The following is a 14,943-nucleotide window of genomic DNA, read 5'->3' on the forward strand; positions in this document are numbered from 1 at the left end:
TTCTTCTTGCTTCTGCTGTCTGCCTTCTAGTGGATGAGGCTATCTAAGAGGCTTGTGCAAGTTTCCTGATGGGAGGGACTGGTGGTGGGTAGAGGCTGGCTGTTGCTCTGGTGGGCAGAGCTCAGTAAAACTTTAATCCACTTGCCTGCTGATGGGTGGGGCTGGGTCCCCTCCCTGTTGGTTGTTTGGCCTGAGGTGACCCAACACTGGAGCCTACCCGGCTCTTTGGTGGGGCTAATGGCAGATTCTGGGAGGGCTCACGCCAAGGAGTACTTTCCAGAACTTCTGCTGCCAGTGTCCTTGTCCTCACGATGAGACACAGCCACCCCCCGCCTCTGCAGGAGACCCCCCAACACCAGCAGGTAGTTCTGGTTCAGTCTTCCCTGGGGTCACTGCTCCTTCCCCTGCGTCCTGATGCACATACTACTTTGTGTGTGCCCTCCAAGAGTGGAGTCTCTGTTTCCCCCAGTCCTGTCAGAGTCCTGCAATCAAATCCCGCTAGGCTTCAAAGTCTGATTCTCTAAGAATTCCTCCTCCCGTTGCTGGACCCCCAGATTTGGAAGCCTGACGTGGGGCTCAGAACCTTCACTCCAGTGGGTGGACTTTTGTGGTTTATGTGTTCTTCAGTTTGTGAGTCACCCACCCAGCAGTTATGGGATTTGATTTTATTGTCATTGTGCCCCTCATATAGTCTCATTGTGGCTTCTCCTTTGTCTTTGGATGTGGGATATTTTTTTGTTTTCCTGTCGATGATTGTTCAGAAGTTAGTTGTGATTCCTGTCCTCTCACAAGAGGGAATAAGCACCCATCCTTCTACTCCGCCATCTTGAGGAGCTCTCTTATCTCCATTTTATAGATAAAGAAAGTGAGGTTACAGAGGTTAGAACACAGAGCTAACAGCGACAGAGGCAGGATTTGAACCCAGGTCCGCCCAACCCAGTTCTTAGGCTTTTCCCAACATCATGATTGTCAAAGTCATGATAAACATGATCAGACTGGAGTGTGCTCTGCCTGTTGAGGAAGGAGTACATTTATGTTCAAAGGTCTCTGAATGTCCGTTTTGTGACAAAAGTCTCAATTTTCTTGAATTCCAAGATTGAAGTAAACGTCCCACTTTCCTTAAAGTTCTTTTCCCCTTAGAGAAAACTTGCTTAGCAGATCCAGAAACCCCTGGAAAAACTACTATTACCTTCATATACTAAATTCCCTTCTCACCTACCTCCTAACCCCAGTAAATTCTGTTTCTCACTCAGGGAGGAATTGATTTTCATTGGTATTCATTTGAAGTAGGGAAGGTCACAACTTAGAACATTGGAAATGTATTGTCTAAAGAGCACAGTTTGTACCTTGCTTCCGAGAGAAGATCTTTAAAGATGGCTTGGCTTAGCTGACTTTTTTTCCCTTCCTGCATACAAGAAACATCCTCCAGGGAGAAAGTCGATTTCAAATCTTCACACTGCAGAGGCTCTGGGGCAGTCAGTTGTTGAATGCAGATCAGCCTGTTTCTTCTCTTTTGAGATAAATGGAATCTGGGAAGATTTTTGAAAGAAAAGTTTTTAACCAATCCTTAGGGCCTAGACTGTGCTCTGATCAGACCAAGAAATAAGGTTCCAATCTAAAAGGCAGCATGTTCCAATCTGAAAGCCAAATGGACTCCAGCCTTGATTCCCATTGAATTTATTTCCAAATCCTCCCCAAACTTTGCATTTGATATGTAAACATTCTCAATTAGTCTAGCCATTATGTAGTTCTCCTTTGCAAAAGCACATCCATGACGGGAGGTTTGTCCTTAAAATGGTGAGTAATAGGAATGAATTATTCTGCAGTTTCCTGAGAAAGAGCTCAGTAGAATCTGGAAGCATTTGAGGGTATTCTTAATTACTCAGATGCAGAATTATCAAAGCACACAGTGGCTCCATCTATCCCTTCCTAGTATCTCACTCTAATTTTCTTTTTCATAATGTAGATATTTTACATAAAATTGTCTGGAGAAAAACAGGCTACACTTGAGGGAGCAAATGTTAGGCCAGCCTTTCTCTGCTGCGACTGGTGCTGGTGAAGGTCTTGAATATTCATACAGAATACTTTTTAAAAATCACATGGAGTGAATATCACTTCTTTTTCCTTTCCCTCAACATTTTCCCACACTGACTCAAATAATTCAAAATTTTAGGCTGGGCACAAACCAGATTACATAATTTATAAGTTTCAGTTGCAATAAGTAGCCAAGTTTGAAGCTCAGAGGAGGTTCTTTCTGAGTGAAGATTACTGGGGCTGTAGGAAGCTCTCCTTGACCTGCAGCTCCACTTAGGTAGAGAGGGAATGAAGACAATCCAGGAAGTTGACTACCAAGAGCTATAAACCAAAGACTCCAAAAGAAGACTAACCTTGGAAAAACAATGCTGTGTATTAACTCATACGCCAGGCCTACAGTAAAATTTTTGCATTCATTCCCACATTTAACCCTTAGGACTCTATGAGAGGTGTCATTATCAGCCACTTTTCACACATGAGGAAACTGAGGCATAGAGTGGTCACACGGTAAGTAAGTGGTGAAGCCAGGGTTTGCACCAGGCAGTCTGACTCTGAAACAGGAGGCAAGGGGGCAGGGCACAATCTCTAAAGAATGACAGAGCCCTGGAGGAGACGACAAAAACTGGTTAGAACCAATTAGGCCCAAGATGGCAGAAGATTCGCCTTCCAGTAGATCTTGAGCCTCATTATATGCTCATGGTAATTCATTAGCTAAATGACCCACCCACAGGCACTGTGACAGTTCTGAGGCCTACCATAAAAGGTCAATTCCTGGCCCAATTCCTGGAAATCCCCGCCTCTTCTCCAAGATAGTCGGAATAATCCTCCAACTCATTAGCCTATGAAATTACATAGCCCATAAAAACTAACCACCCTAAATATGGGGATATGTGTATATGTATAGCTGATTCACTTTGTTATACAGCAGAAACTAACACACCATTGTAAAGCAATTATACTCCAATAAAGATATTAAAAAAAAAAATTAACCACCCCATATTTTGGGGCCTCTCACAGAGAAGTGTGTTTCTCCCAGGGCTGCCCTCACCTTCTGAGATGGACTGCATTCTGTCTATGGAATGTGTATCTCTCTAAATAAATCCACTTCTTACCTATCACTTTGGGTCTCATTAAATTCTTTCTGCGCTGAGACATAAAGAACCTGAACTTCAGTAGGTCCTGAGACCAGGTGTGTCATCTTAATTAAAAGACAGTGGGTTTAAGTCCCAATCTGAGTTGTGCGGTTTCAACCACAGACACTGCATTTTTAGCCACTGTGCAATCCCATCTCTTTCAATTACTCCCCAGACTGTGAGCCCCACGAGGTCAAGGACTTGTTCACTTGTATACCTCCAAAATCCTAGAACAGTGTCTGGCACACATACGTGGCTAATGAATGTCTAATTATTATTTTATATAATTAAGTGCTGAAAATATGAATAAAGTTCTCAATCTAGCTTGTTCCTTTGATCTTCAGATTTCTTGGGGACAGAAAACAGGACACTCCCAGGCACATGAAAGATACAACCAAGTGTGTATATGTCAATCCCAATCTCCCAGTTATACACACTACTATATATAAAATAGACAACTGGGACTTCCCTGGTGACACAGTGGTTAAGAATCTACCTGCCAGTGCAGGGGACATGGGTTCAATCCCTGGTCTGGGAAGATCCCACATGCCACAGAGCAACTAAGCCCATGTGCCACAACTACTGAGCCTGTGCTCTAGAGCCCGTGAGCCACAACTACTGAAGCCTGCGTGCCACAACTACTGAAGCCCACGGTCCTAGAGCCCATGCTCCGCAACAAGAGAAGCCACCACAATGAGAAACCCACACACTGCAACGAAGTGGCCCACTCGCCACAACTAGAGAAAGCCCACACGCAGCAATGAAGACCCAACGCAGACAAAAATAAATAAATAAAAAATAAAATGAATTCATTTTTAAAAATAGATAACTAATAAGAACCTGCTGTACAGCATAGAGAACTCTACTCAATACTCTGTAATGGCTTATATGGGAAAAGAATCCAAAAAAAGACCGGATATATGTAGATATATAACTAATTCACTTTGCTGTACACCTGAAATTAACACAACATTGTAAATCAACTACACTCCAATAAAATTTTTTAAATTAATTAATTAATTAAAGCTACAACCAAGAGGAGAATCCCTGCTGCAGCTTTCTCTGACGTGGACCCAGCCAACAGACAAATAACATGGCAACGCCTCCCCTGCCCACATCCCTGTGGATATTTTCTTCTTTTTCTATAATACAGATTAGTCTCTACTGTGAAATTTCCAAACATCATTCTTTTCCATCATTTAAGTAAATGGGATTTGAGGTCAAGAGGAAAGAAACAATTTGCCTCTCCATACTTATCTACAGTCTCTCAACAGTGAAGGCCATGGAACTCCTGCTTCAGAACTGCCTGAGGTGTTTGCTGGAGACAGGATTCCAGGGGCCAGTTTCAGACCTTCTACCTCAGAACCTCAGGGCGTGAGGCCCAGGAATCTGAATATTTAACCACCTTCCCATGTAATTATTGTACAGAATTGTGTTAGTGAAGCAACACCCCTATCAAATCTCCTCCCCCACAAAGGAGGCTACAAGCTCTTTTTAAAAGTCCCTGGGGACTTCCCTGGCAGTCCAGTGATTCAGACTCCACGCTTCCCATGCAGGGGGCACGGGTTTGATCCCTGGTCAGAGAACTAAGATCTCACATGCCACGTGGTGCGGCCCCAATAAATAAATAAATAAATAAATTGTTTTTAATTTTTAAAAAAGTCTCTGATGTTGGGCTCCCACATTTCAGGAAACTCTGAGGGAAGTCTATTTTCCTCCATGCTGAACCTGTCTACTCTTTCCCAGCAGCTCAGGCTTCTGTTCTGTTGCCTCCCTCAGACTCTGCACAGCTCCCCTATGTTAATCCTCTGGCTGAAGTGTGTGCCTGACTTGACTAGCGTCCTGCCTGGTTGTCTGCTTTATGATCTTTCTTGGTGTGTCCTTGGAAGTCCGTGAGTAGTACCATCCCATCCAGACCTGGCTCAAGCACATAGAACTCCAGGTCCATCCAACTCCTGGCCTCACTACTAGGGCAAAAAATCTGAATATCTGTGAACTGGTCCAGGTCACTCCCACTCCCCATCTCCCAAACATTGTTATTCAAAGGGAAGTATAGCATCAGGCTTAAGAACACAGATTCTGGAGCCTGACCAAACCCATATCTCAGCTTGGCTATTTACTAGCTGTGATCTTAGGCAAGTTATTTTTGTTCTTTGCCCTGAGTTTCTCCACTTGTAATAGTACCTCCCTCATAGGACGCCTGTAAGGATTAAATGAACACGTTTAAAGTGTGCAAGTGTGAGCTGCTGCTGTTATTGCTGTTGTTGTTGCTGTTACTATTATTCATGTAAAATAAGGCATCGTGAGCATCCAAGGAGAGGCTTAGAGTGGGAAAAAGATGTTATGAATATGAACCTTAAGGGGAACTCAGTGAAAAATGGTTTATCCCCCCTGTCTTGCTAGATGCACTATATGAATAAGGGCAAGTGATACATACCACAGCCTCCTTTTCTCCCAGTGATGTCAGCAGAACATTCTCCTCATTTACTCCTTAAGTACAGAAGCCACACTCTAAGACAAGTTTATATCTCCCTTTAAGAAGAAATATCTTTAGACTTTTTTCAGTCTTTTTGTGACTCTCTCCTCTGAGTAAGAAGTTAAGAATCCTGAGGAACTGGGTAAAATAATTAATTTTCCTAGGCCTCAGTTTACCATTAAATGACAGGGTTGAATTTAAAGTATCCAGCTTTACTATCCTACAATGGGCTGGGCTGCCAGGCTTAGCTGATTTCAGCTGAGCCAAGGAAAGTTAAGCCTCCTGATCATCACTGTGTCACTGCCTTAAGAGCAAGGCATGGCCCTTGACTTTCAATCACATGCCAAAAACGTGGTGAGGAGGCCGTGGGTGGGAAATTAGGGCAAAGAGACTAGAACAAAGAACGGGTAGAAAAAGAAAGTCAGAATGTACTTATAACATTGGTTCCAAGGCATTCAGTTTTTTAAAATGTACCAGAGAGTTGGAATTTATGTAAGATACATTACAGCAAAAGAGTGGAAATAACTTATATGTGCAGCAATAGAAGTGGGTTAAACAAATTATAGTAGCATCACAAAATGAAATGCTATGCAGCCTTTAAAAATAATTAGGCAGCTCTATACTTTATAAATCTTGTTAAGGAAAGGTGTCCAAGGCATATTGTTATGTGAAAAAAACAAAGTCAGAGTAAGTAAAATATTCTCTCTCTCTCTCTCTCTCTCTCTCTCACACACACACACACACACACACACACACACTTTTATACATACACAGAATATCTATGAACAAATACATAAACCAGACACAGTGGCTGGAGGGAGGAGAGAGGGAGAAGAGGAGGGAGAAGGAGAAATCTTAACTTTTTATGGATACCTTTTCAAATCTTTAGAATTGTGAACTGTGTGCATGTACTACCTGTTAAAAAGTAAATAAATATTAATGAAAATTTTGAATTTATTACAATTCCCACAGTGGATAAAATAGAGAGGTATGATATTTGAGAACATACAACATATATTATACAATGTATATCATATACTATATACATTTAAGTTATATAAAGCAAGCATATGCAATTCTGCTGATTTAAATTAAAGCAAAAAAACTTCATTAATATAATACCTGGGAATTTCTTTAAAATAACACAAGAGGAGGGGAAATGGATAGGGGTTTAGAGGAAAACATGACTGGTCACGAATTCATTCAGGTTCATTGCAAAATTCAGGAGAAGGTACAGAGATTTCCCATATCCCTCCTGCCCCTATACATGCATAGCCTCCACATTATCAACATCCCAAGCAGAATGGTACATTTGTTACAACTGATGATGAACCTACACTGACACATGATAATCACCCAAAGTCCATTGTTTACCTTAGGGTTCACTCTTGGTGGTGTATATTCCATGGATTTCGATTTGGACAAAGGCAAAATGGCATGTATCCATCATTATGGTACCACACAAAGTAGTTTCACTGCCGTAAATATCCTCTGTGCTCTGCCTATTTATCTCTCCCTCCCCCTTAATCCCTGGCAGCCACTGATTTTTTTTTTTGGCTGGGGGGCCATGCTGCACAGCTCGCAGGATCTTATCTTAGTTTCCGGACCAGGGATTGAACCGGCGCCCTTGGCAGTGAAAGCGCAGAGTCCTAACCACTGGACTGCCAGGGAATTCCTTAGGTTTGCCTTTTCCAGAATGTCATATAGTTGGAATCATACAGTATGTAATTGACATCATTTTAACTATGTCGTGGGTTTCCCTGGTGGCGCAGTGGTTAAGAATCCGCCCGCCAATGCAGAGGACACAGGTTCAAACCCTGGTCCGGGAAGCCCCCACATGCCGCGGAGTGCACCACAACTACCGAGCCTGTGCTCTAGAGCCTGCGAGCCACAACTACTGAGCCTGCGTGCTACAACTACTGAAGCCCGCATGCCAAGAGCCTGTGCTCCACAACAAGAGAAGCCACCACAATGAGAAGCCCACACACCCCAACGGAGAGTAGTCCCTGCTCGCCACAACTAAAGAAAGCCCGCACGCAGCAACAAAAACCCAATGCAGGGCTTCCCTGGTGGCGCAGTGGTTGAGGGTCCGCCTGTCGATGCAGGGGACATGGGTTCATGCCCCGGTCCGGGAAGATCCCACGTACCACGGAGCGGATAGGCCCGTGAGCCATGGCCACTAGGCCTGCGCGTCCGGAGCCTGTGCTCTGCAACGGGAGAGGCCACATCAGTGAGAGGCCCGCGTACCACAAAAAAAAAAAAAAAAAAAACCAATGCAGCCAAAAGTAAATAAATAAATAATAAATTAAATTTTAAAAAGAAAAAACATCGTACCTAACTTTTTTAGAACTTTCTAAACCAGGACCACCATCCCAGCAAGGTGTTCAGGCTTCAAAAATTGCAAATAACCCTGTTCTTTTTAATTGGATATTTCTTAGAGATTCCATGTTGATATTTGCTTTCTGCATATATTCAAGGGTAAGAAATATCAACAGAACGTTTTTCAATTTATCTCAATATTTTTACACCTTGAACAAATTCAGATACTTTAAAAGAATCTGACAAATTCAAGGAATATGACATAAAAATGGTATTCCTATTTTAAACTCAAGCTGCTCAAGAGTTAAGCAGATACGTTTCCTATGCCCAGCGGATGCAGTTTCTCATTGTGTTGCTGTTGAATTCCGGAGAGACCAAGATGTACCATGTGAGCCCATAAAAGGTATATCTGATACTGATACTTCCAGGATCCAGCACTTCTTGTCAGCATAGTTGAAGCAAGAACGATGAGTGTCTCTCATGCTGATGCTTAGCTTTTTAAATTCTCTTCAATTGCTTCTTGCTGTCTAAATGGTGGTTCTTTGAATTTTCCTTTAGAAATGTACCATTTTCATTGTGCAATGAACCTAGGGTCTCCTGTCCTCTGCAAAGAATTAGGCATGTTCCATCCACCATTTCATTCACTTACAAAAGGTAGGAACCAAGTGTAGCGCCAGTTAGACTGGAGAAATTTGTTAATTTGGTATGGATGCTTTGTTCTTGGGTCACTTCCGCCTCTCCTGAACATTGCCTCCCCTTATATATGCAAGAAAAAAGGGTACTGGCCTTGATTCTGTAGACCTAGTTTCAAGCCCTGGCTTCTGTTACTCAGTACTGACGTGCTTTGAAACTTTGAGTAAGTAACTGATTATCTATTTCCTTGTCAATAAAAATGGACATAAAAGACCTATCCCACTGACTTGATAGAAGTGTTGGAAATGAAAATGAAAAGTCCTACAAAATTATCATGTGCTACGTGGTGAAACAAGCTGGTTTCATGCTGCTTAAAAGATATTTGCTGCCTCCTTCAGTGCCCTACACCCACCTCCTCTGTATCTTCTTCCCCACACAGACAGTCTTTGCCTTTTCCACCTTCCAAACAGCCTAGCCCAGACTGGCTTCCATCTCCACTGTTCCACTGAAACTGGTCAGACAAAGATCACCAATCACTTCCATGCTATAAAGATCTAGTGGACATTTTCAGTCAACACCTTTTGAGACATCTCTCCATAACTGATCACTTCCTGGAAACACTCTTTTCTAAATGTAGGCTCTGTTCTTCCACTCTCCTAGTATTTCACCAGCCTATCTGGTGATTCCTCAACCTCCTTTGCTAGCTCTTTCTGTCTGTCATATTAAAAGGTTTTTTTTTTTTAATTTCTGAAATATTTTGTTTAAATAAGAAATTAGCAGAGATTTAGGTTTCTTTTGTTGGTGGTGGTGTACCTTCATACATGTAGAGGAAGAATGCTCCCCTTCTGGTTTAACAAAGAAAACTCACAAGTACTTAAAATTTTTTGGAAACAAAGATGTCAACTGAAATATTATTTTTTGGGCCACACATTCTTAAGCAAAACTAATGAGATTTACAGACATTTTAGAGGTTAAAGGTTATTTTCATAGAACCTATCAATATGTGAAGTCCCAGTGTCTTACAAGATACTATGATTAAAAATATCCATTGCAAAGAGAATTTTATGGTGCAAACAAAACAGAATCTGCAGCTACAAGAGAAGGTGGAAATTTTTCTCCTTGGAGCACCAAGATTTCTTGCACCAGCAATTACAGGTGGCTAGAGTTTGAATGCTAATACTGGAATTCCATTAGCTCAGTGAGCAAAAGAAGCATGACTGATAATATGGAACTTAAATTTGAGGGGTAGGGGAGAGGGTAGAATAGGATTTTTAACAAGTGTGAACATACACTGTTCACATTTGTTCACTGATGTTTTGCATTTCTTCAGGCCAGATATGAAATATTTAAGTCCTTCTGTGCTCAGCCCTAGGCCCCCAACTACTGTTCTTTCTCTACACCTCTTCTCGCATGATTACATCTATTTTTGTAGTCTTAATTAACTCCTCTTTGTAGGTAACTCCCAGATTATGTCTCTAACCTGACTTCCCTTTAGGCTCCTGACAGGTATTCTACAATTGCTTGCTTGGAATCTCCGATTAGAAGACTCACAAGCACCTCAGTATGATTAGATCCAAAACAGAACTCCTGGCGTCTGCTCCCTATAACCTCTCCCTCCCCTCTGTCATTGACATTCAACTAAATGGTACCATTCTGCATCTACACAGCTTTTCAAACCAGAAACCTACATCATCCTTGACTCTTTTCTTCACACTCCTCTAAAGTTATCCCCTTTATCATCAAGTCTTATCTATTCTACTTTTAATCTGTGTCTGGGTTCCATCAGCTTTTCTTCAGCTCCATTGCCACTACCCATGTCCAGGCCATGATCATCTCTTGTCTGGGTTACTCCAATCAACTTCAGCTGATCTCCTGCTTTTATCCTTGTCCCAATCCAATCCATTTTCCCTACAACATCAGTGGGATCCTTTTAAAACCATAAATAAGAACATTTAAGTCTCTTGCCTAAATCCTTTCATTGGCTTTCCCTTATATTTACAAAATCATCCAAGCTCCTTAACGAGTCTCCAGGAGCTCACATGCTCTGGTGATTGCCTGTGTCTTTATTCATTCTAACCTCATTTCACCCCTCTCCCTCTCACTAACAACATTCCAGTCATACTAGCTTTTTTCTGATCCTCTAACACGCCAAGTTCTTTCCCACCTCAAAACCAGTAAACACACTCATCCCACTACATGGAACATCCTTCTACTCATCCTTTAAAAGACTAGCACCATTTTACTCTTCAAGGCTCAGCTCAACTGTCACCTCTTCAGAGAGGCTTCCCTGTTGTTTTCCCTCATGACAATGTATTTTAAATTTTGTTAAGCATTTCTTTGCTTACTTGTCACTGTCTGACTCATCCACAAGACCGACACTGTGTGAAGACGTAGATCATAACTAGTTGGTTCTTCACTGCACGCCAGCACCCAGCACTGGGCCTAGAATGGAAGAGGACTTCCCTAATCTGTTCATAAAAATCCTGTTTACAAATTTTAGGATGTTATAAAGTAGAGAATACTCATAAATATTTTTCTGAATTCTTCAACGGTAAAAAGAGAAAAATCTTCAACTAATTTCATGATTATGGTAATTCTTTAATATGGCAGGAGGAGGACAGGGTGGGGCCTGTCCTGTCCATTGTAGGATGTTGTGCATAAGTTATAGCCTTTATCCATCAGATGCCAATAGCATGGCCCTACCTCACGTAGGACAACCAAAAGTGTCCCCAGATATTGCCAAATGTCCACTGGGGGGCGAAATCACACCTGATTAGGAACCACTGACCTGCATAATCAACATTTAATATGTCATTTTATCCCCCACAAAGATAAAAATAAAAAATATTAAGTGAGGAAATTAATGCACGAAGAGCATAAGTGACTTGCTTAAGGCTGCATATAATTAGGAGTAGAAAGGGGAGCAAAATCCAGCAAACAAACCAACCAATTAATGCTAAAGTAGGTTCCTGTTCATAAACACATGGTTGATCTGCTTTTCTGTATATGAATATATTCGTTTTGAAAGAAAACAGTAATCATATTCCCATCAGAGTTAACATTAATTAACATCAATTCACTGGAAAGACAGTTACACTGAACTTATAAAAATTCTTTGAGGCATGCAACTGTCTTTCCCATTCTTCAAGAAGCCTTACATCAAATGCCTGCTTTCTAACTCTACAGATACATCAGTACAGCTTTTAAACAAAATTATTTTAAATAATAAATTTATATCTCATGGTTAGCTTTTCCCAGTAAAATCTCAGAATCACATAAGCATTCTAGATTTTAGCTGCTTTTTAACAATTCATACAATGTGCATCCTTATCTGACTTCAACAAAGGCTTAAAACACTCTGAATGTGAATTATTTTCTCATATTTCATGCATTAGCTTCTCTTATTTCTTAATCAGATTCATTTGTGTTCTGGACCAGGTACAGCTTTGGGTTCTCCTAGAGGTAAACCCAAACTTGTGTTTACAAAATATTACGTCATTATTAAACCCACATAAGCAGACTATGGAAAGCCCTCACCATAGAATAATATCTATTATTAATTGATTGACTGCTATGAGGCTGGTGCTGTAGTAAGTGCTTTATGTACGTTATATCACTTAGGTTTTACAACACTCCTTTGATATAGAGACTATTATACCATTTCACAGATGGGGCAAACAAAGAAATTAAGTAACTCACCTAAGCTACTATATAAAGTCAGGGGTGGAAATCCAGCTCCCTCTGATTCCAAACACCAACTTATTAACAACCAAATGATATGTCCTACTTGGTGGGGCTGAGAATCAACCAATACTGTTCATCTCTAATGGCCATTCTAGTCATGATACCTGGCCAACGGTTTCTCGTAAAAAAAAACTCTGAGGCTTAACAGAAACCTCGGGAGAGACCTTCAAGATGGCTGAGGAATAAGACGTGGTGATTACCTTCCTCCTCACAAATACATCAGAAATATATCTACACGTGGAACAACTCCTACAGAACACCTACTGAACACTGGCAGAAGACCTCAGACTTCCCAAAAGGCAAGAAACTCCCCACGTAGCTGGGTAGGGCAAAAGAAAAAAGAATAAACAGAGACAAAAGAATACAGATGGGACCTGCACCAGTGGGAGGGAGCTGTTAAGGAGGAAAGGTTTCCACACACCAGGAAGCCCCTTCGCGCGCGGAGACTGCGGGTGGCAGAGGGGGAAAGCTTCGGAGCCGTGGAGGAGAGCACAGCCACAGGGGTGCGGAAGGCAAAGTGGCAAGATTCACGCACAGAGAATCGGTGCCAACCAGCACTCCCCAGCCAGAGAGGCTCGTCTGCTCACCTGCCGGGGCGGGCGGGGCTGGGAGCTGAGGCTCGGGCTTCGGTCGGATCCCAGGGAGAGGACTGGGGTTGGCAGCGTGAACACAGCCTGAAGGGGCTAGAGTGCCACAGCTAGCCGGGAGGGAATCCGGGGAAAGATCTGGAGCTGCCGAAGAGGCAAGAGACTTTCTCTTGCCTCTTTGTTTCCTGGTGCATGAGGAGAGAGGATTAAGAGCGCCGCTTAAAGGAGCTCCAGAGATGGGCGCGCGCCACGGCTATCAGCACGGACCCCAGAGACGGGCATGAGACGCTAAGGCTGCTGCTGCTGCCACCAAGAAGCCTGTGAGCGAGCACAGGTCATTATCCACACCTCCCCTCCCAGAAGCCTGTGCAGCCCAACACAGTCAGGGTCCCGTGATCCAGGGACAACTTCCCCGGGAGAAGGCACGGCGTGCCTCAGGCTGGTGCAACATCATGCTGGCCTTGGCTGCTGCAGGCTCGCCCTGCATCCTTACACCTCACTCCCCGCCCACGGCCTGAGTGAGCCAGAACCCCCGAATCAGATGCTCCTTTAACCCCGTCCTGTCTGAGCGAAGAACAGATGCCCTCAGGCGACCTACACGCAGAGGTGGGTCCAAATCCAAAGCTGAACCCCCGGAGATGTACAAACAAAGAGAAAGGGAAATTTCTCCCAGCAGCCTCGGGAGCAGCGAATTAAATCTCCACAATCAACTTGATGTACTCTGCATCTGTAGAATACCTGAATAGACAACGAATCATCCTAAATTCAGGAGGTGGACTTTGGGAGCAATGATATATATTTTTTATTCCCTTTTTCTCATTTTGTGAGTGTGAATGTGTATGCTTCTGTGTCTGATTTTCTCTGTTTAGCTTTGCTGTTGCCATTTGTCCTAGGGTTCTGTCTGTGCACGTTTTTTTGTTTTTTTTTTTAACTTACAAACAATTTTTTTCTTAATTATTTTTTATTTTAATAACTATATTTTATTTTATTTTATCTTTTTCTTTCTTTCTTTCTTTCTTTTCTCACTTTTATTCTGAGCCATGTGGAGGACAGGCTCTTGGTGCTCCATCCAGGCATCAAAGCTGTGCCACTGAGGTGGGAGAGCCAAGTTCAGGACACTGGTCCACAAGAGACCTCAAAGCTCCATGCAATAACAAACGGTGAAAATCTCCCAGAGATCTCCATCTCAACACCAAGACCCAGCTCCACTCAACGACCAGCAAGCTGCAGTGAAGGACACTCTATGCCAAACAATTAGGAAGACAGGAACACAACCCCACCCATTAGCACAGAGATTGCCTAATAAAATAATAATAAGGCCACAGACACCCCAAACACACCACCAGACGTGGACCTGCCTACCAGAAAGACAAGATCCAGGCTCATCCACCAGAACACAGGCACTAGTCCCCTCCACCAGGAAGCCTACACAACCCACTGAACCAAACTTAGCCACTGGGGACAGACACCAAAAACAACATAAACTACGAACATGCTGCCTAGGAAAAGAAGACCCTAAAAACATTAAGTTAAGCAAAATGAGAAGACAGAGAAACACACAGAAGATGGAGCAAGGCAAAAACCCACCAGACCTAACAAATGAGGAGGAAATAGGCAGTCTACCTGTAAAAGAATTCAGAATAATGATAGCAAACATGATCCAAATCTTGGAAATAGAATGGAGAAAATACAAGAAACGTTTAACAAGGACCTAGAAGAACTAAAGAGCAAACAAACAGAGATGAACAACACAATAAATGAAATTAAAAATTCTTCAGAAGGGATCAATAGCAGAATAACTGAGGCAGAAGAACGGATAAGTGACCTGGAAAATGAAATAGTGGAAATGAATACTGCAGAGCAGAATAAAGAAAAAAAAAATGAAAAGAATTGATGACAGTCTCAGAGACCTCTGGGACAACATTAAACACACCAACATTCGAATTATAGGGGTCCCAGAAGAAGAAGAGAAAAAGAAAGGGACTGAGAAAATATTTGAAGAGATTATAGTTGAAAA

Source organism: Phocoena phocoena, chromosome 3, assembly GCF_963924675.1.
Source record: "Phocoena phocoena chromosome 3, mPhoPho1.1, whole genome shotgun sequence".
NCBI lineage: Eukaryota > Metazoa > Chordata > Mammalia > Artiodactyla > Phocoenidae > Phocoena > Phocoena phocoena.